Genomic DNA, 21018 nt, shown 5'->3' with positions numbered 1-21018 from the left:
TCTTGTCTTTTGCTTTTAGGCTTGCTAGCTACAGTGCTACTCCAAAAGCCTTCAATAATATAAGTCTGTTCTAAATTTCCTTGGAGTGGCAGCAAAGTGGAACCAGCACGAGGTAGGGAGCATTTCTTTTATTTTTTCTTTTATTTTTTTAAATAAATATTTTTATTGATTTCAGAGAGGAAGGGAGAGGGAGAGAGAGAAAGAAACATCAATGATGAGAGAGAATCATTGATTGGTTGCCTCCTGCACGCCCCCTACTGGGGATCGACCCCCAAACCCAGGGCATGTGCCCTTGATTAGAACTGAACCCGGGGCCCTTTAGCCCACAGGCCGATGCTCTATCCACTGAGCCAAACCAGCTAGGGCAGGCACATTTCTTTTAAATAACAATAGCCTCAGCACACTCTTCTGTTTCCCTACAAACTTTAAACCTCTCACCACTCTTACCTTCCAGATCTGACTTTTTGTTCCTAAGATAGTGCCTTGCAGAGAGCTGTCTCGGGTAAATTTTAGCTTTCCTTTGCTTCTCCTTTCCTAGCTAGCCTCCCTCAGCACTATAGAACCACCGAAGAGTTGAGCAGTAGAATATATGATTCTGCTTAGAATGGCAATTATTTCCCTGCTGAGCAGTTTAAGTGATGGTAGGTGACAAGTAATTACAAAAACACAGTCAAGAAGGATCAGTTAAGCTAGAGTCATCTGGAAGTCCATTTTCCCACATTGCCTCCTCTGACCAATCCTGGTGATCAGGAAACAGCTCTTTCTGGACTACCTAAGCTACAGAGGTGCCCCCTCTCTCGGACTCTGTCACAGACCCCTATGACATGCTGCTTTACTTGGCTTACTGTCCTCAAGATGAGTATGTAGCTTATAGCCTGGTTTCACTTAAGAACCTGTTTGCTGCAAATAACAGAAAAGTGAGTTTAATTTACCGAGTACTAAAATATAGTTATATACTTAGGTTATTATATAATAAGGAGTCTGGGGCATGAGGGACAGCAGCTCTGCAATCCATTTGGAAAAATCTCTCATGAAGCCAATTTCTCCTACTGGCCCAAAATGAACTGTGATGGCTGGAGCAGCTACCTTGGATTATAAAGTGTTCTTCAAAAAGGAAGACCACAGCTATTACAGGAAACCAGATTGTAGGAGTCTGGTCTCCTAACACACGTGGAGAATCATGTCAACCTCTGGCTCTTCGCCTAGATTTTATGAGAGAAATAAACTTGCATATATTGCAGTGGGCTGAATTATGACCCCCCAAAAGATATGTCCACATCCTCACTCCTGGAACCTGTGAATGTAACCTTGTTTGGAGAAGGAGTCTGCAAATGTAATTAAGTTAGGAATCTCAAGATGAGATCATCCTGAATTATCCAGGTGGGCCCTCTATTCAATTATGAGTGTTCTTTTTGCAGACATTCAGGAGAGACACACAGACAGAAGAGAAGCCTCAGGCACACAGAAAAGAAGGGACTATGAAGACAGAGGCAGGAATTGGAGTGACCCAGCTACAAGGAACTGGGGAAGCCACCAGAAGTTGGAAGAGGTAAGGAAGCCATCTCTATTAGCGCCTCTAGAGGGAGCTCGGCCTTGCCAGCACCTTGATTTTGGACTTCGGGCCTTCACAACCCTGAGAGAATACCTTTCTGTTGTTTCTAGTCACTAAGACTGAGAATTCTGGACAGCTGTGCCAGGAAACAAACAAATTTGATTAACTGCTATATTTTGAGTTTTCTGTCACTCACCAAGTAACCTAACCCTTAAAAACATTTCCCCAGACTACATTATAAACATCTTGAAATCAAGTACTGCATCTTATAATTATCCTTCCCATGGACTAGAAGAGAAAGTGTGTGAATGTGCTGTTATTAGAGGCACTGCATTTGCATTGCTACATAAGGGAGCTGGTGTTTAGCAGAGAGTGCTGGTTCCAAAGAAACCTTGGAAGAATTTCAGGAAACAGGCATTATTAATGATAACTATTCCTGTCCAGCAAAACATGGAAGCTAAAGCAAAGGATGGGTGACAGGCAAGTAAAACCCGGTGTGATGAATCAAAGTTGTGGATATGCTAATGTTTTGGTGTCTATCGCAAGGTTCGGTTTACATTGTGAATGACATAAACATTTCTCTCCCATGGACGCATACTAAACAAAAGCCCCACAGGTTGTCTGCTGCACTTACATTTAACCTGCTTTCCAAGCTAATTGTTCTTCTTCCAGTTTTAACATCTTGAAGACTTCCTCAGTTTTCTATCGTGCTGGTTTACTGTTTACTGCACTTGGATGCTAATACACGTTTGTTTTGTTATTATTATACTTAATCAGATACAGAATTAATTTAGAGCAATTTGATTGTTTTCAGAAATGATAATTAGAGAATTCCACTAACTTACTGATGTTTATGAAGATCACACAAACTAGAAGGAACTTTAAAAGTTTTGTTTTAGATTCAAAGCTTATCCTGCTATTGAAGAGATATACGAGTATGTTTTCAGAAAAGTAAGTTCATGAGTCAGGTCTCAGTTTCTATATATGTAAAGGGGATAAGCTACACACACACACACACACACACACACACACACACACACATACACACACACATACACACACATTTACCACATGTATTTACTATGAACCAGGTATTTTTCATAAATTACATTATTACTTATTTCCCTTCAGTTCTACAAAGTAGTCATTATTATATACTAGCCCCAGAGAAAACACAGAGGCTTGTTTAAAGCATTTGTTAGGTGATTGACACTAATAAGCATTAGAAACAGGATTCGATATCAGGTCCAACTGACTTCAAAGCATGACATTGCAAATTTATACTTAAAATTTCTCTTGGAAAAATGTTTTTGATCCACAATTTTATAGAAAGATAAGTTTTGACAGGTTTAATATTAGTAGATCATTACTGGCTTCTAATTTATTCTTTATAGCAATCCCTGTTTTACATTTTGTCAGTTTAATGGTAGGTGAAAATTATTGGGGTTTATTCTATTACTACTTATTCCTCATTAAAGAATGTAGAATACAAAATTCAATGAATGTTACCTAATGCTTATCCATGTTACAAAATGGGCAAAATTTAGATTATGCTTGTATTTTCTAATATGTTTTATTTTAAAGATTACCTGCACATTTTAAATCTATCAAAGGTGTGTTATTAATTTAACAATGCCCTTCCAAAGATTACTGTTCATGATAATAGAATGAAACCTGGATCCAATTATTTTTTGAAAGTGGATCATTCTTGAAGTGCTGAAGATTTTATTTCAAAGTAGAATGGCTGATTAATTCTAGCCCCACTCATGATTCAAAAAACTACATCTAGAAATAGCTAAGTGGCTAGGAACTTTTCTAAAATTAGGCTCACCTTTTCTAGGAATGGAGAAAGAAGCCACATGGCTGATAAAATATTATGGAAAATATTGTGGATGTCCCCTTCCCTTAGGAATGTCTCTGTTGGGCATTTCAGAAAATGCACATTATCAAATATTATTTATTTGAAGTGCATCCATATCCCCTTTGACTGGATTGCCTGTAATGCATAAGATGCTATTAGAATTCTACATTAATATTTAAATTGTCTAGAAACCTAAGAGTTCAGCTGTCGGGCTAATAATTGACATGTACTGTACCAATATGTGAATTAATTTTCATAAAAATATAATTTCTTGTGCCAGTCTAGAAAACTTAAAATTTGTTTTTATAAAATACATTGAAAAACACTCAAATTCTTTAAAGAAACAAAATACCCAAAGGGTTAAACCTATTACAAAGTGGAATAGAAATATATAACAAATAAGAAGAGTTTGCCTAATGCCCAGTTCTACCTACACATAGCCTAAGATGGTTGATTGGAAGAAGGAATGGCTAAATAGTGTCTGGATAACAAGGAGCATCCTTTGCCCTAGTACCAAGCCCCTCCTAAGGAGGGCTCTTCAGGGGGCGCCTTCATTCTTTAAGGCATTAGAAACTCATTTAATACCCTAAAATGGGCTCTTTATTTCCCAAAAGCAATGCTACAGCCCACCTAAAAAGTCTTTCATACAGAATCCCACAGTTTAAACTAATTAAATTCTGCATTATTTAGTTTAATGCACATCATTAAAGTCATTTTTCTTCCTTGGGGGAATGCGGTGAATTCAAATAATAATAATAATCATGCCTTGTGTTTGTAAAGAACTTAACTTATAAAGCTTTTTTCCATTTATTATGTCACCTGATCCTTAAAACAAGTACAGCAGGTCCTCAAATAACATTTCACTCAAGGTCATTTCATTATAATGTTGTTGACATGCCTCGGGACTTAACTCTTGTTCATAACAATTAGCCTATGGTAAATGTGATTTCCTCACATGTCATTTTGCTTAAAGAGGCAGATTCTATTGTTCTTCTCATTTTACAGATGAGGAATATAAGGCAAAAAAGGGCTGAGCAACTGGCCAGATGTCCTTGTGAGTCCTATTAAGTTCATTATGGCCCAGGCTCAGTACATTGGATTGTTATTCTGTGGGGCTAATGCTGGCTTCCTGGACCATCAGAGTGGCTCACAGACTTCTCAGTGCACAACATTCTTATTTTTTCACAAGTACATTAGAATAGACCCAATGCTAAGGTCTCAAACCCTCTCTTATTTGGCACCGTCTTTATCTTTAGCTCAAGTTGATGTTGCCTGGGAACCAGATGTGATTACCACTTCTTGAAAGGAAATTAGAATTTAATTTGTTTTGTTTTGGTTTTTTAAAAATATATTTTATTGATTTTTTTACAGAGAGGAAGGGAGAGAGATAGAGAGTTAGAAACATCAGTGAGAGAGAAACATGGATCAGCTGCCTCCTGCACATCTCCCACTGGGGATGTGCCCACAACCCAGGTACATGCCCTTTGACCGGAATCGAACCTGGGACCTTTCAGTCCGCAGGCCGATGCTCTATCCACTGAGCCAAACCAGTTTCGGCTAGAATTTAATTTGTTTAGCAAACTGTTTGTTAATCTTTTCATTCAAAAGGGAATCTTAGATTTTCAAATAATTTCAGCAATCAGAGCAACAACTACACAGGCTCTCTCACTGGCGCTTAAAGGGCCATTTTCAAACACAGGTTGAGTTTGGCTACTGGGAATGGTGGAAGCTCTTTTCTATTTACATTTTTTCACAGTTATGCAGTGGAATTAATACATAGAGACCTTCAACTCAGAATGATGCAAGGGACATCTGTATTTGGAGGAAAGTTTTAATAGGACAAGCTTTCTGCAACCAAGTGAGAAGCAAACCAGTGTCCTTACATTCTGGCTCTTTCTCACCAATCTGAGGCAAGACCACGGTTCTTCTACATAGATATGTGCCCATTAGCCAAGATGTACCGTTCAAAGAGGAATTAGAATTGTGACCTCAGAATCATTGTTGATAAAAACTTAGCAATTCTGCCTTTTGTCATCATCACTGAAAAATGATGCTCTGTAGGTAGCAATGTTTGAAGGGCAAAGACCACATTGTATATTTCCTGTTCTTTCCTCTGCAGCAGAATGTGAACAGACACCAAGAGTAGCTGGTTCCAAAATCCCAGTTCTCAAATGGAAGCCAAAACAAAATTCATTTCCCTAAATTATCAACTTAGACTAGAAAGAAAACACTGAAGACATATCCTGGGGATATTTTCTGTTAAGGGAAGGATGCCACAGAACAAAAGAGAAACTCAGGACAGAGTCTGGACATTCCTGGGCATGAAGGACCTCCTGTTCTCTCTCACTCTTTGCCATCCTACCTCTGCTATTGACTCTTGCTTCTGGGATCAGAGGTGATTAAAACTTAACAGGAGTTGTTTCAGCGGAGTCTTGGGGACCAATTCTGGATTTGGGTTAAGCAGACGTGAAGAGATAAACAAGCAGGGACAGTGAGTCCTAAGACTCCCCTTTAGAGGATTCTTGCTGTGAAGGGGAATAAATGAATGGGCAATAGCTAGAGGGGCTCAAGGGTCAACTGAGGTTTGCTTATTTTGTTCTGGAGGTTGGAAATAATGCAGCTTGTTTGTATGCTGGTAGAATTAACCTGGAAGGGATGAGAGAGGGGGAGAAATAGATGATAAATAGATGAAAGAGAGAGAAGTAATAAATGCATGAAGAAAGCTACAGTGCAGCTTGGAGCATGTGGTCTGAGATATGAGCAGAGACATGAAACAGTTCACTGCTTTTAACCAGATGGAAGAAGTCTACGGGGACTGATGTACATACACGTAGATGTACTTCCAACTGGCACTCAGGCCTGGCTTCTCAGTCATGGAGTGAGTTCTTCCCATAAGTTACTTTGCTTCTGGCAAAGACCAACAACTCTTCCAGTTCAGCCTGATCTTGTGACCCTCCTATCCTGGAGTCCCTTCACCTCTGATAGGAGGAGCCAGGGCTGATATCAGATGCAGGATGGCAGAGAGTTTGAGAGAACAAGGAAGCCCTTCCTCTTGAGTCTCTCCTTTGTTGTGTAATACCTTCCCCATAATAGAAAAGATCCTCAGGCTATGCTTTCAGTTGTGTCCATGTTGCCAAATCAACGGTCAGCTCCCAGCCTATCTTACTCAGTCTCTCCCACAATATTTGACACAGTTGTTTACTTTGTCTACTTTGACATACTTTTTCCCTTGGCCTTTGGAAGACAACAGTGTCCTCCTAGTTTTTCTCCCAGCCTACTGACTTTCTTCTTTTACTGTTTCCCTTCTTTCTAAATGCTGCAGGACTAAAGCTTTGACCCATCTTCTCTCACTGGGTTCCTTCCCTTTCCTCTCTGTTCTGTTCCCTTGTGTATACAGTCCCTTCAGCATCATTGCAACACAGCCTGGGTTGGTAATGATGCTTGCATGGAAATGAGAGCCATAAAGACAAGGGAACTATATTCAGTGACAGCATGTTACACTGGGTAATTCCAGGGCACAGGCCATCTGTGACATGGCATCAGAAGATCCAGGCAGGTATAGTTAATATGCCATGGTTTCCCAACATACATATAGAACCAAAAATGCAGCACTCTAGAGGAAAGTAAAAAACAAACAAACAAAACCACCACCTAATTATTGCTCCCTGTATCTGCTTTACTGAGAGCAAGGCTGTCCACCCACACATTGTTTGATGGACACCAAGTGTTTTGCAAACTTAAGAGTAGCTTTTTTTGAAACATACACTTTGGTATATTTTTCTACAGATCTTTTATGTGACAGAATTCACATATTGCTTAGAAATTCTGTTTTCCTTATGAATGCATATACAGTCCTGAGGGGAGATAAAATGAATACACAAATCTTCTTTTATTTTCTCAGATAAGGGTATATTTGTCATGCAATTCATATCAATTTTTGCAACTATCAAATAAGATATTTATACTTAACTTAGAGTTATCAAAGGAAATGTGAGGACCCAAGAAATCTTATTATAAAGAATGCACAGGTAGTGGGTTGATTTTAATTTTATTCATCATTTTCCAAACTGTGTATTCACAATTTCTTTACAGATGCCGATATGTCACAAGGTAGATTCATTTGAATTTGATTATCCATTACCTGCCTTTTGAAACATATATAAATTAGCTCTGAAATAGCCAAAAGCCAAGAAGTCATGAAGAGGAGGATAAAGAGATCACAAAATTGAATAATCCCTGAGTAAGGTTATGGGTGAACTGTGAGCTGAGTCCAGTTGAGGGAGGAATGGCTTCCCTGTGTCTGACATACCCATTACAGTGGGATAACAAGGTATCCTTGTAAGGAATGGGCAACACAGAACAAAGCCAGAATTGTCTGGGCTCTGTTGTCTGTAGGTAAGAAAATGGGATGAGAGGAGGTATGTCCTTTCTTGGGGAGATTTCAAAATTATGAAAATAATTTGTATATAAACCATGAGAGAGGTGGCCTTGGTAGGGTGATAGAACATGGATTGTAGACACAGACTAATTAGTCTTGAATGCTAGCCTTGCAACTCACTAACTGTGTGGCCTTGACTTTGATAACCCCTCTGAGTCTTACTTTCCTTATCTGTACAATGAAGATAATAACAGTATATACTTCATAGGGCTGTTACAAAGATTAATGAATTAGTGTAGAGTTGCTATTGATATTGTTAGCCAGATAATTCCTGATTTAGAGAGAGGGGCTGTACTATACCTTGCAGACTTTTCAGCATCAGCTTTGACTTCTACCCACTAGATGGAGTAGCAACACCCCCACTGAAATTGTGACAACCAAAATTTTTCCAGACATTGCCCATGATTGAGAAGTACTGAGTTACCATTTATAAAATTTAGAGATTAGTGTTCAGCATACAATATATAAATATATAAATATTTGTCATGTAAAACTACTAATAAACTGATAGCAAAATTTCAAAAGTAAATGATAGCAATAAGGCAAAAGTTGATCCTGCTCAGTTTATGAACGCCATCCTTAACAAATCATCAAGACACCATTTATTTAAAAATAGTATTGTAGAGATCAATTTCTGAAACCTGTGACTGCTGCTATCATTGAAACCTCTCTTTTAGCCACCCACAGCCTTCAATTCCTTATACTACACTGTCTCTCCTCTCTAGAATTGTTCACCTATTATATTATCCACATGGCCTCGGTGAACATCACATTTTCTCTCACATATCTAACTTTGTACAGCCTCACTTTTTAAGTAAGTTGCTCTTCCTTGCTCTTGCTCTTCCTCTTATGCATGGAGTTACTTTGTTCCACTCTCTGGAGGTAGAATTTCCAAATCTAATGCATCAGGAGCAATGAAGATAACCAAACTGGTGCAAGTGGGATGGACCATGACCAATACAGGACGGACCATGGTGAATTGAAAAGCATGCCTGCTGGAAGGGAATGCTATTGAGCTCCGGCAACTGAGTAGTATTGGAGATGTGGACTTAGTTTTGCCAAATCCAAGGATTCTTCCTAGAACCTACTGAAGTTCTGGAACACAACTTAGTAGGGCATCAAGTAAGGAGCTTGGATTTTCCAGCAATTTTTTCATTGAATTTTCAGAGGCCTGTAAATTTAGAACCAACATATTTTTGGAACTTTAAAGCAATTGTATGGGGCATTCTGAGTAAATATGCAAGGATAATTCTAGAACTGTTTTCCATACACCCATTTAGTCCTATATTCCTGAGAAAATGAATTAAGAGTAATTGACATTTAAATAATTTTGAAACCTAGAACTAAGTGAAACCAGGGTATTGATAGGCATACACATATCGCTTGCCTTGATACAACCCAGATTTTTTAACCAGTATTTTAACTTTGAGTATTAGAGAATGAATCTTTGTTTAGAGCTTGCATTAAGTGACACTATAACATTTTAAATAATAAAGATCTAGCTTGCATAATACTCTTTCACTAGAAGGAACTCCATTAATTTTGAATTGTTTGATAGTAACTAATTGTGCAGAACTAATTGTTAAGTGAAGCCAAAATAAGCGATCCAGTTATGCTATGGGTAATTAAGCCTTGTCATCTATACAAGATTTCATAGTCAGTAACTCTGGTCAGGCATCCTCTGTTTGCCACCAAGCAATTTCCTAACCTTGTCGTTAGCATGTCTCATGCAACTCAGGCTCAAAGAAAGAATAGGACTATTTCAACCATTTTGATAGCACTTATTGAGCATGTACTAGGTGCCAAACATCGTACCAAACACTTCACATGTATTATCATATTTAAATTTCAGAACAACCTTGAGGTGGGCATTATAATTTTACAAGTGAAAAAAACATCTCAAAATGGTCAATTACCTTGACTCATACTACCAGCTGCTAAGTTGTAGGAATTATTTTTAGATCAAAAACTTTCTTACTACACTGAGCTAAATTCCTTCTTAAAATTAAAATACATCCAATGGTGACATGTGCTAGTAAAAAAAAAAATGATATGCCAAGTATATGTATGTATTTCTCCATGTGTGTATGTGTATTTATTTGCAGGCTGCATAAAACAGAGGTGTGACGATTACACAGAAACACCTGAGTTACTACCACCATAGAAGATAGAGGGATATTTCACATAGTAACAAGATTTAGCACAATCCAGGAATAGGAAATGTTAGAAGTAAACAAAATGGAAGTCCCATCTTATGAAACTTATTTGTTAGTGAGGGAGGAAAGCAGTGCCAGAAAAATCAAAGAAGAGGATCCAGTCCATGGCCAGGTAGCTCAGTTGGTTAGAGAATTGTCCAGATATATCAAGGTTGTGGGTTCAATCCCTAGTCAGGGCACATACAAGAATTAACCAATGATAAGTGGAACAAAAATCAAGCTCGCTCGCGCTCGCTCTCTCTCTCCAAACAATAAGCAATTTTTTTAAAAAAAGAAGAGGATATAAACTTAAAGAGGCCAAAGTCAATCAAGCCAAATTTACTTAAGAGTGTCACCATTTTAAGAAAGGGCTGGACTGGGTATTGAAATTAGAATCAAACTACATTTACATTTAAACCTAAGTAAAGTGGATCAAGTTCATATTCCACAGCTATCTCTGTGTGGTTTCAGATTTAGTAAAGATTCATTTCATTACATTTATAGATAGGTAACAAATCAGAGGATACAACTAAAAATTGCTCTCAGGATTCTGGTACACAGAATGAACATTCCAGATTAGAAATATTTCACACATAATGGCGCCTTAGCAAGAATCAATTTTTTCTAGATGCTAAAGGTGAATTTTTTTTTAAAATAGATGGAAATATAGATATAGATGTAACTAAAATGAATAAAGGGAAACTACATAGGGACACAAACACACTTAGTTGTTTTACAGGTATAGAATAATTGCCAACTTGTACAACTCAAATCAGAATGCTTAAAGTCTGTGACTTTGAAAGTTGATGGCCCTCTGCAAGATTTCTACTGGATCTTACTTTAAACTTTATGGACTTATTAACCTCCCTCTGTTGATGTATTATTGCCCATGGACTGAGCCCACTAGAACAAGAGAAAGTGACAGTCAGTTCTATTCATCTCAATAACATGGCAACTTTCAAACTCAATTATGAGTACCTAAATGTCAGCTCTGTTAAACATTTCATTTCTGATCATTGTCATCACTGTTAATAAGTTCATTTGGTATAAAGAAAGAAAAGAGAAAATGACTTGTCAGGCTCTGTTAGTCTCCAGGAGAAAAGACATGTTAGCTTTTATGAATATTCACAAGTTTAGTTGACTAAATGAGATCCTTTACATTTTATAATTGGGTTAAAATACACCCTTTTAAGGAATATATTTGGTATTTTTGAGTCCTCTGAATTTTTGAAAAAATTGTGAAGGCAGTTTGAATTAATGAATGAATACATTATAAATGACTCTACTTATAAGAATATTTGGTTTTAAAATTTGAGTCCATGATTCAGAGAGTGTATCAGTAAAAATTTTTTTCCATGTTTGCCTGAGATTCAAGTCTATCCTAGTGGATAATTTTATTGGAGATTCAACCAACAGCATTGCCAAATGATTTTTGGGTCTTGGTATAGTTAGTCAGTTATCTGGGTGGGGGCTGGCAGATACACTGAAACTTATAACTCTGCTCCTGTAGCTTATCAAAGGGACAATAGATTAAACTGATTGATTGAGGTCCTAGGGCCAAGGGGAAGGACAGGAAATTAAAAACAGAAAGGAGGTCAGGGAAACTAATATGGATAGAGACTATAATGAAGCTAGACGAGTTGTATAATGCTGGCTCCATCCCGACAGGTTTATAGTTTAATAGTATTGAAAAGCACATATATTGTCAATAAGGAAATGAAGTATTAAAAATATGCCAGTTATTCATAAATTAATCCCTGATATTATTACTTATTTATGTATTTCTCTGTCTTTCCTTATTAGATAGTAAGCCAGAACAATGCCTTCTTCACTTTTGTGTTTAATCATCTATAAGTGCTCAATGTGTGTTCATTTAATGAAGGAATAAACTTGACCTTATGCCTTCCACCCCTTTAGTAGAGTGGTGAGAAAATATTAAAGCATGAATTCCTAAGTTGTAGACAAATCATTAGCTACACAGCCCACACTAAAAACAGACATTTTGGAAGATATTTGAGAAAAACAATAACCTGGAAAGTTAGGCTTTTATTGGAGGACAATATTATGAAAGAATGAGTGAAGAATAATCTGTTTTATACCAGATTGGATAATAGACCCAAAAGTGTGTTCAAAGAAATATACACTTCTTAGGGATTCCACTGTAAAAGACTGCAATGTATTAATCTTTGTTCATCTGACTAGGCCTTCCATTCAGTGATCCTTGCATACAACATCTCTTTGGGACTCCTATTAATAGTTTTCAACACTAATACAAAACACAAATAAAAGTTATGTCTATCTATTTATCTTTCTACAAGGGTATATGTAAGTCATCAAAATTCAGAATGTATAGAAAAATTACAGTTGGAGGCAAACTGAAATCAATAATCCTATTTAATAAAAGCCTAATATGCCAATTGTCCCCTCGGGCAGTCGTTCGACCCATTCAACCAGGAGGCTGGGAGTTCGACCACTTGCTATGACATGCGCTGACCACCAGGGGGCGGCGCGGAACATGGTGGGCATCGGCAATTCGGTGCTGGCAGTGGGTAGCAGTGTAGGCACTGCCAACCCTGATGGGCCCCAACTAGAGCAGAACCGCAGCGGGATGGTGGAGCAGGTGAGTGTGCGGATGTGAGCAGGGCCTGATTGCCCCGCTGATCGCCCCGCAGATGGAGACCAGTGGCAATGGCAGGGGGGCAAGGCTGCCACCAAGCTCCCAGGAACTGAGGGAACCAGGCTGGGGGAGGTGCAACTCTGATTGATTGCCCCCCAGGCAGGATGGCGGAGCAGGCGGCACCAGGCCAAGGCAGGGTGCCAGGTTGGGCTGTGAGGCTGGGGGTGTGAACTGGGGCCCGATCTCCACCTGAAGGACCCCACCTGTGCATGAATTCATGCACCGGACCTCTAATCCCAAATAATATAAGACCCAAGGGGAAGGAAATAATTTTCTGTTTTGATCACAGCTATAACCCCAGACACAGAGTAGGCCTTGGTAAGTATACTGTGTTGTAGTATGTTGAATTAATGAATACATGAGACTATGTGCTAGGCACTGTGGTAGGTACTTTACATCAAATGTGATCCTCAGAACGTCTCATCTATCTATATAAAAGTCTAAGCGACCATCGCAACCGAATGGACGATTGAACAGGCTGCATGGGGTTACCAGGCTGGCAGGGGGGTTAGTGAGGGATAACCAAATGACTGAGCAGCAGGTTGCGTGGGGCGACCAGGCAGGCAGGGGGGGCAGTTGGGGGCAGTCAGGCTGGCAGGCAGAGGCAGTTAGGGATGATCAGGCTGGCAGGGGGGGCAGTTAGGGGTGATCAGGCTGGCAGGGAGGGCAGTTAGGGGCAATCAGGCAGGAAGGCAGGTGAGCAGTTAGGAGCCAGTGGTCCAGGATTGTGAGGGGGATGTCCGAATGCTGGTTTAGGCCCGATCCACAGGATCGGGCCTAAACTGGCAGTTTTATATCCTCCACGGGGTCCTGGATTGGAGAGGGTGCAGGATGGGCTGAGGGGACCCTCCCTGCCCCCCCCCCCCCCGTACGAATTTCATGCACAGGGCCTCTAGTCCTATATAATAAAAGGCTAATATGCAAATAGACTGAACAGCAAAACAACTGAACAACTGGTCACTATGATGTGCGCTGACCACCAGGGGGCGCATGCAGAACATAGTGGGGGTCAGCAGCAGGCAGCAGAGCATGGAACATGGTGGACATGGGCTATGGCGGGATGGTGGAGCAAGTGAGCAGGGGCACCAGACCAAGGCGGGGCACCAGTCACTGTCATCAAGGCTAGCCTCTGGTGGTTACTGAAAATTCTTTGCTCCTTCGCGTCACGGTCCCACCCAGTGCTCACACATGCTAGCTCACACATGCTCACACATGCTCACAGAGCTGCCGTTCACACCCACTGCCAATGCTGGCCCCGCTTGTACCCACTGCAGGCACTGTCAGTGGGGCGAGGGGGGGCAGCACCATCAGTGAGTGGGAGCTGTGGTGTCAGGAGCAGGGCTGCCAGCAGACAGGGGACCTGGGGCCACGGTGGGAGGGGCTAGGCAGGGGCACAGAGGATGGGCCGAGACCCGCTCTGTGCCCACCACAGCCTCATGGCCCACAGTCCCTTTCACGGTGCACAAATTCGTGCACTGGGCCCCTAGTTATATTAATAGTGGAATATACTAAATCTCATTATAGCACTTAATAAAAGCAGAGGGGGGGAAAAAAGAGTGAGGATTCCTCTGTCCCCAGAACTGGTTGGAAGTAAACAATGAGAAACCAGGCAAAGTTCCTTGAATTATGGGCTGCTCTGGTGGGATTTCTTTTGAAGGCCTTTGTACCCACCGGTGTACTTTCTTGAATATTAAAAAGGAATCTGTTTCCCATGGCTGAATTGAAATGATCTCTGGTACCCTTTATTTCACGGTATCCAAGGGAGTCAAATAAGATTTTTCTTCTCTAATAGTTTAAAAGGTGAACCAATGCACTGCCCCAGATGCACATGGAAAAAATCAAGTCCAGTTATGTCTACCACTGAAATCACTGAATATGGAAACAGCATCAGAGTCCCTACACAAACACTAAACTTTGAGAAACAGAACATGAGAATAGACTTAAGTTTCATTATAAACTTCTTCCATGCTCACCAATTTATTTTCATTAAGCTTCCTCTCAATTTCATTTAGAGGGGGGAAATTAACTCCACGAGGTCAAATGTGGTGCCAATATAGAATCCAACTTTTGGACAAATAAAAAGGTCTGTAGGAAGACAGGTTTTTAACCTTCTGGAAATATTCCTCACACCTGCCTTTCTAAACAGCACCACTAATAAACATTTTTTGGATGGATAAATAAATCTTCCAAATGGCAAGCCCTAGAGAAAGTTAAATAACAAGATAGCTGCTCCAATAAAAAAGGACCTTGAAACATGGTTAATGCAGGATACAGCACATCTGAGCCAGCAGCTCCAGGATTCTTCACCTGTTCTGTGAAATCATGCAGTAGGAAGGCACTGGAAAGGGAGAGTCCCACAAAGATAAAAGAAATACAACACCACGAAGAAAAGGAGACACCTACAGAAAATAATAGAAGCTGATCAAACAGGGAAGAAGGATGAAAACTAATCTTAATCAATCTTAATTGATTTCCTGTTATGAAGCTGACACTGCACCAGTCATTTTTCATATGCTGTCCCATGATGTAATAATGACACAAATCACCATTCGTGGAGTTTACTATGTTCCAGGCACTAAATTAATAGCTTCATATGCCTTCACTCACTGAATCCCCCAACGGCTCTCATGTATGAGGAAATAATTTAGAGAGTAAAAGTACCTTGTCCAAGGCCATGCAAGAAGTAAATGATGCAGGCAGGATTTGCTCTCAGGTCTCTGAAGCCAAAGTAGATGGTATTTCTGCAAAATGTCTTCCTATGTGGCCCCGAAGGTAGAGTCTCGTGTAAGAGATGAACCTTAAAAATAGTGGAAGCCAGCAAAAACTCATTACCTGTTATTGAAAACAATGTACTAGTTAGTATACGTCAGCATAGATAACATTACCCTACAAGCAATTTTCTATGGCAAGTGGCAGCGACATGCATCTATATGTGAACTCCAACCCTCCTAATCAGTCCTGGTTTGCTTCCTGGAGGACCTCAGCTTGGAATCAACTCTAGATACTCAGTTTGGACTTATTCTGAGTTAGCACACTCTCTCTCACCCCACTTGTTACCCACAGCATGCATTTGTGAGATGTCTGGCCAGGTTTAGGGGTACAACTTGTGAATGTAGAGTAGGTTTGTTTTTCTCTCTGAGTCAATTTTTCTGGTTTCTATGGGGAAAGAGCCCATGCTTTTGGCCTTATTAGCTCTACACCAACTGAGCTCACTGATCCAGATAAATATTGTCTGTCTGGCATGTGCTTTAGAATAATAAATATACAAAGCAGTAGACTCTGTCTCAATTATTGGCATTCATTGAGAGAATCAGAGATGAGAATCACCCCCAAAACTATACAAAGTAGCCCCATACTTCCTCAAAAATATCAGTTATTTGTCTTACTTTCTGTATCCTTTATTTTCTGTGGTTTTAAGATTCCCATAATGCTTTGGTTAAGCTAAGGTTAAAATTAGTTTGAATTTTCTGCCCACATAGCAACTGATGGCAGGGAATTTATCCTGGGAGCGTGCTGAGCAGTGGGAAAAGCTGGCTCAGACAGTGCCAGAGGTAACCTGGGAAGTGGAAAATGTCCATGCTGATCATTGAAAGGCAACTGTAGATCACTGTGATCACAAAATAATCCTCTTCCTATCCAACACAGGTCAAGAAGTACTAGAAGGTAGGAGTTTACACTATAGGAAAAAAAGAAGCAAGAAGAGAACATTCCATTAAAATGCTGATTATGTGGTAGCAGTAGGGAGTGGATTCTCAGTGAGAATGACATGGGGCCAAATCTTCTTCAAAAAAAATTCCAGTACTATTACAATGTACCAGAAACTATAATTTTTTCTTAGTCTAGCTTATTCATCTGGGAGTATAAAAACAATGTCATTTTTCTTCTTGTATTATGAGACTTACACTCATGGAATTCATAGTTAGAATGCTTCTAACTAAACTGCTTTATTCATTATTCAAGACACTTTGCTTCCAAGGCCTTAATTTTGACTTACAATGAAACCATTGAAGTTACACAAATAATGTAAAGAATTAAAAACATAACACACAATACAATATACAGATGATATAGCATTGTATACCTGAAACCTATATTATTTTATTATTCAATGTCACCCCAATAAATTTAATAAAAATTTTAAAAACTTAAAAATGTAAAGAATGCCACCAAAAGTGATTTGGTTCCATTGGAATGTTTTTGTATATGGCCTGGATAACCATTGGAAATATGTTTGTATATAGGTAATTTCATAATCCTTATTCTTTATAGAAGAAATGTGTGTGTTTTTATTAAGAAACTAGAGGCCCGGTGCACAAAATTTGTGCACGGGTACGGTCTCTAGGCCTGGCCTGTGGTCAAGACCATCTTCCCAGGTGCCCGCAGCCAGCCCCAACCCCCACCGCCACACACCCCTGGTTCCCATTTCCCCATCAGGTGATCAGTGCCTGATGGCTGGGGGAAGGGACTGAGAGGTAGGCTGTTCCCGCTGGCTCTTTATCCCCACACCTGCCGCAGGTGGCCATCGGGCGATGGGAGCCGGCTGGCCGGGGAAAGGGACCAAGAGGTGGTCAGTTCGCCTCATAGAGACTGGTCCAGCAGTTATTCTGGTCATTCTGCCCTTAGACTCAATTTGCATATTACCCTTTTATTATATAGGATGAGTGATGTGAAAGCTAAAATTAATTTGTGTTTTTTAAACTCAGAATGCTAGAATGCGGTAACAAAATTATGAAAAGAGTACTAAGTCATTAGAAATTTCAGAACTGCTGAGTGTGTGAGACTACAAGAGGTCCAATCACCATAAACTAAAATGCATTTTAATAGTCAGTTTTCATTGACTGTAAATTCGGGTGTAGAAGCAGGTAGGAGACCACAAGATGTGGTTCTCTGACTGTTGTATTGCTAATCATAAAGCAGCTAGGAAACGAGTAGGTATGGAAAAACGTTCTTTATCTTGGCAAGTTTATGTGAAACTAATCTCAAACTAAAGCACTATAGCCTTCTACTATGGAGACATTATAGGTTTTAAATGTTAAGCATAGCACTTTGCCCCCTTTAGTGCACTAAGCCCTTCTTGGTTTATAAAAACTTTACCAGCATGTGTGTGTGCCTTCATGCTTGTCTTTTGTTAGGCTGATAGTATTACAAAGATGTAGTCTCTGAATATTTAGTGGCCAAGAGCAATTATTTGTCCCTTTGTGACTCAAGGAAGTCTTTAGGAAGGATAATCAGAAAATGGCTTGCAAGAAACTATAGGACGCCGAAACTGGTTTGGCTCAGTGGATAGAGCATCGGCCTGCGGACTGAAGGGTCCCGGGTTCGATTCCGGTCAAGGGCATGTACCTGGGTTGCGGGCACATCCCCAGTAGGAGATGTGCAGGAGGCAGCTGATCAATGTTTCTCTCTCATCGATGTTTCTAACTCTCTATCTCTCTCCCTTCCTCTCTGTAAAAAATCAATAAAATATATATAAAAATTAAAAAAAAAGAAACTATAGGACAAGAGGTGGTGTTATCATCTTTTCATTCCAGTGACCTCTCCCAAATTATGTCTCCTTTGCCCAGAGACCTCTGGAAGGACTGGAGTGGGGTATCAGGCAATCCACATGCTCAAAACTCTATTAAACCTTGTTAGTTTCTGAACTAAGGCTGCAGTTTGAAGTATATTTTTTTCACTATAGAAGTCAAGGAACATCAATGTGCACAGGTGACTAGACGAGACACCTCTATCTGCTGGAAATGCAGCGGACCCTGGCTCCCATATAAAAGATGGGGACAACATATAGGTGAGGAGAGAGAAGGTTAAATTGACTAAAAGAAGGTATTCTATTGTGAGCAGGCAAAATAGAGGCTCCTGGCATTCCTGAGCTTCCAAGGCCACTTCATGTTGGTTTGTCTTTCTTATGATAATGTAAGCTCCATAGGAATGGGAGCTCTTTGTGACACTGTCCCTAGGACTAAGTGCATTATAAGACACACAGTCAACAAAGAACAAATGTTTGTAGTAAACAGATGGCTATTTCAATTTCTGAGATTAAAAATGAGTGTTAAATGTGTTCCCAACCTTCCTTTATCACAGAGATAGACTGGAGAACGCTGAGTTAAGGTTCGTAAAGCCTGGTTTCCGTGCTTCTTAAAACTCCTTGCCCTAGCCAGTTTTGCTCAGTGGATAGAGTGTTGGCCTCCTGACTGAAGGGTCCTGGTTTGATTCAGGTCAAGGGCACATGCCCAGGTTGCAGGCTCAATTCCCTGTAGGGGACATTCAGGAGGCAGCCAATCAATGGTTCTCTCTCATCACTGATGTTTCTATATCTCTCTCCCTCTCCCTTTCTCTCTGAAATCAATAAAAACATATTTTTTTTTAAAAAAACTTAAAACTTTTTGTCTAGAACTGTGCTGACAATGCAGAGCCTCTAGCTTCATGTAGCTATTGAGTACTTGAAATGTGGCTAGTCCAAAATGAAATGTGCTGGAAGTCTAAAATACACAAAAGATTTGGGAAGCTTAGTGTGAAAATAGAATGTAAAATATCTGATTGCTAATTTTAAAATGGATTATATCTTACATGATAATATTTTGGACATTGGATTAAATAACCCACAGTATTAAAATTAATTTCTCCCTTTTTTCTTTTTAAAAAGTGTACTAGACAATACTTTTAATTATATATATGGTGTGCGCTTTTGGCTTGTGTTGTATTTCTAATGGACATCATTGGCCTAGAAGGGACAGAACTGTAAGTTTTCTGTTTCATTTGATGATTGTGACACAGGGAGCAATCATTAAGGAGGCAACAAAATCAGTAAGCCCTGATATTTTGAGTTAGACTGGCCTAGATTTAACCATAAGCCAATTAGAAAGAAAGTACAGGCAAAGGTGCAAAGACACAAGCTAAAGAGGTGGGTTTAATGAAGTCAGTCATCTAATCTTAGCATACTCCTTACTTTGAAAATAGCTTTCATCTACCCTATGTATGTACTATCTGTTCCAGGCCTTTGGTTAGGAATTGCTGACTGCGTATTCTTTTTCCAAAACATCTGCATCAACACTGTTACTTTAGCAGCTGTGCTTCTTCATCAGTTCATAACCATGGTAATATTCTTCATGAAATTTGCTTTTCACTAAAGATTTTTGCAAAATGAAATTTTGCCAATATATTAGATGTATTGATATGTTATCAACAAAAACTCCCCCTTTTGTCTAAGACATAAAGTGCCAGGAACTTTCTAAATTGGATCACTGATACAGGTGTGTGTGTGTGTGTGTGTGTGTGTGCGTTTTCTTGAACTTGTACTTATTGTTAAAGATTGTATGTTTTTAAATTAGCATTAAATTAATTGATCAGAAAAACTGATCACATGCTTCTAAAATCACAGTGTGTTAGACACTGATAAAAAAATTAGCTTTAAAAATTCATTATGGAGAGGAGAACCTACTTCTCTCCCTATTATTACTTTGTAGGTAATAGAACATGAAACAAAATGTTAACAACAATCTAATGCTCAGTAATGTCAAAGAGAGGCAATATATTATTATCCATCTGCAATAGAATTATCATGCAGGAAGGCTTCCATATGAGGCATGTATCCATCTCTCTGTTTATTCTATTCATGGACAAGAAGGCTTATGCATTCATAAGTACTTGAAACTTGCTGTCAAAGATCTTTTTTGATTAAGCCAATAACTTTATGTGCTTTGAAATACAAGTGATAAACTTGGGAAATTTGTGTTGTTTTTTCATAAATTCATAATAGAAATCTATGTTAAAGTAAAATGATATAACTTCATGGTCTTGTATCCTGTACTATATATTGATTGATTCATTTTTTAATAGGCTTTTCTTCCTTATAGCACTGTATTCAGTTTTATCCATATATTATTGACCATCCCTTCTCTGTTTCCTCCAAGATATTTGGATTTTATGCCGAACTTAAAGATAACTTCATAATAATTTGACATGACCACAAGGTGAAGAAGAGTGAAATCAGAATACAGGTGAGAAATAATGAGGGACTAAGCTTAGAAGGCTGTTGGTGAGGCAGAGGAAAGGGACAGATTTTATAATTATTAAGAAAATATAACTGTTTTCAGTTCCTAATAGTATGGCAGACTGGATACACTTTTTTAAAAAGCCCACTGAAGAAGATGACTAATAATCTGGGAAAATTAAAAAAAAATTAAGATCAAATTTTGGTAAAAAATGAGGTGGCCAAAAAATAAAAAAAAAGTTTTGAAGGTGGGAATCAAGAGGGATGAAAATGTGAAGTGAAAGCAGGAACTCTGGGAGGTGAGCCAG

Source organism: Myotis myotis, unplaced genomic scaffold (assembly GCF_014108235.1).
Source record: "Myotis myotis isolate mMyoMyo1 unplaced genomic scaffold, mMyoMyo1.p scaffold_m19_p_6, whole genome shotgun sequence".
NCBI classification, from domain to species: Eukaryota; Metazoa; Chordata; class Mammalia; order Chiroptera; family Vespertilionidae; genus Myotis; species Myotis myotis.
This window is presented reverse-complemented; position numbering follows the sequence as displayed.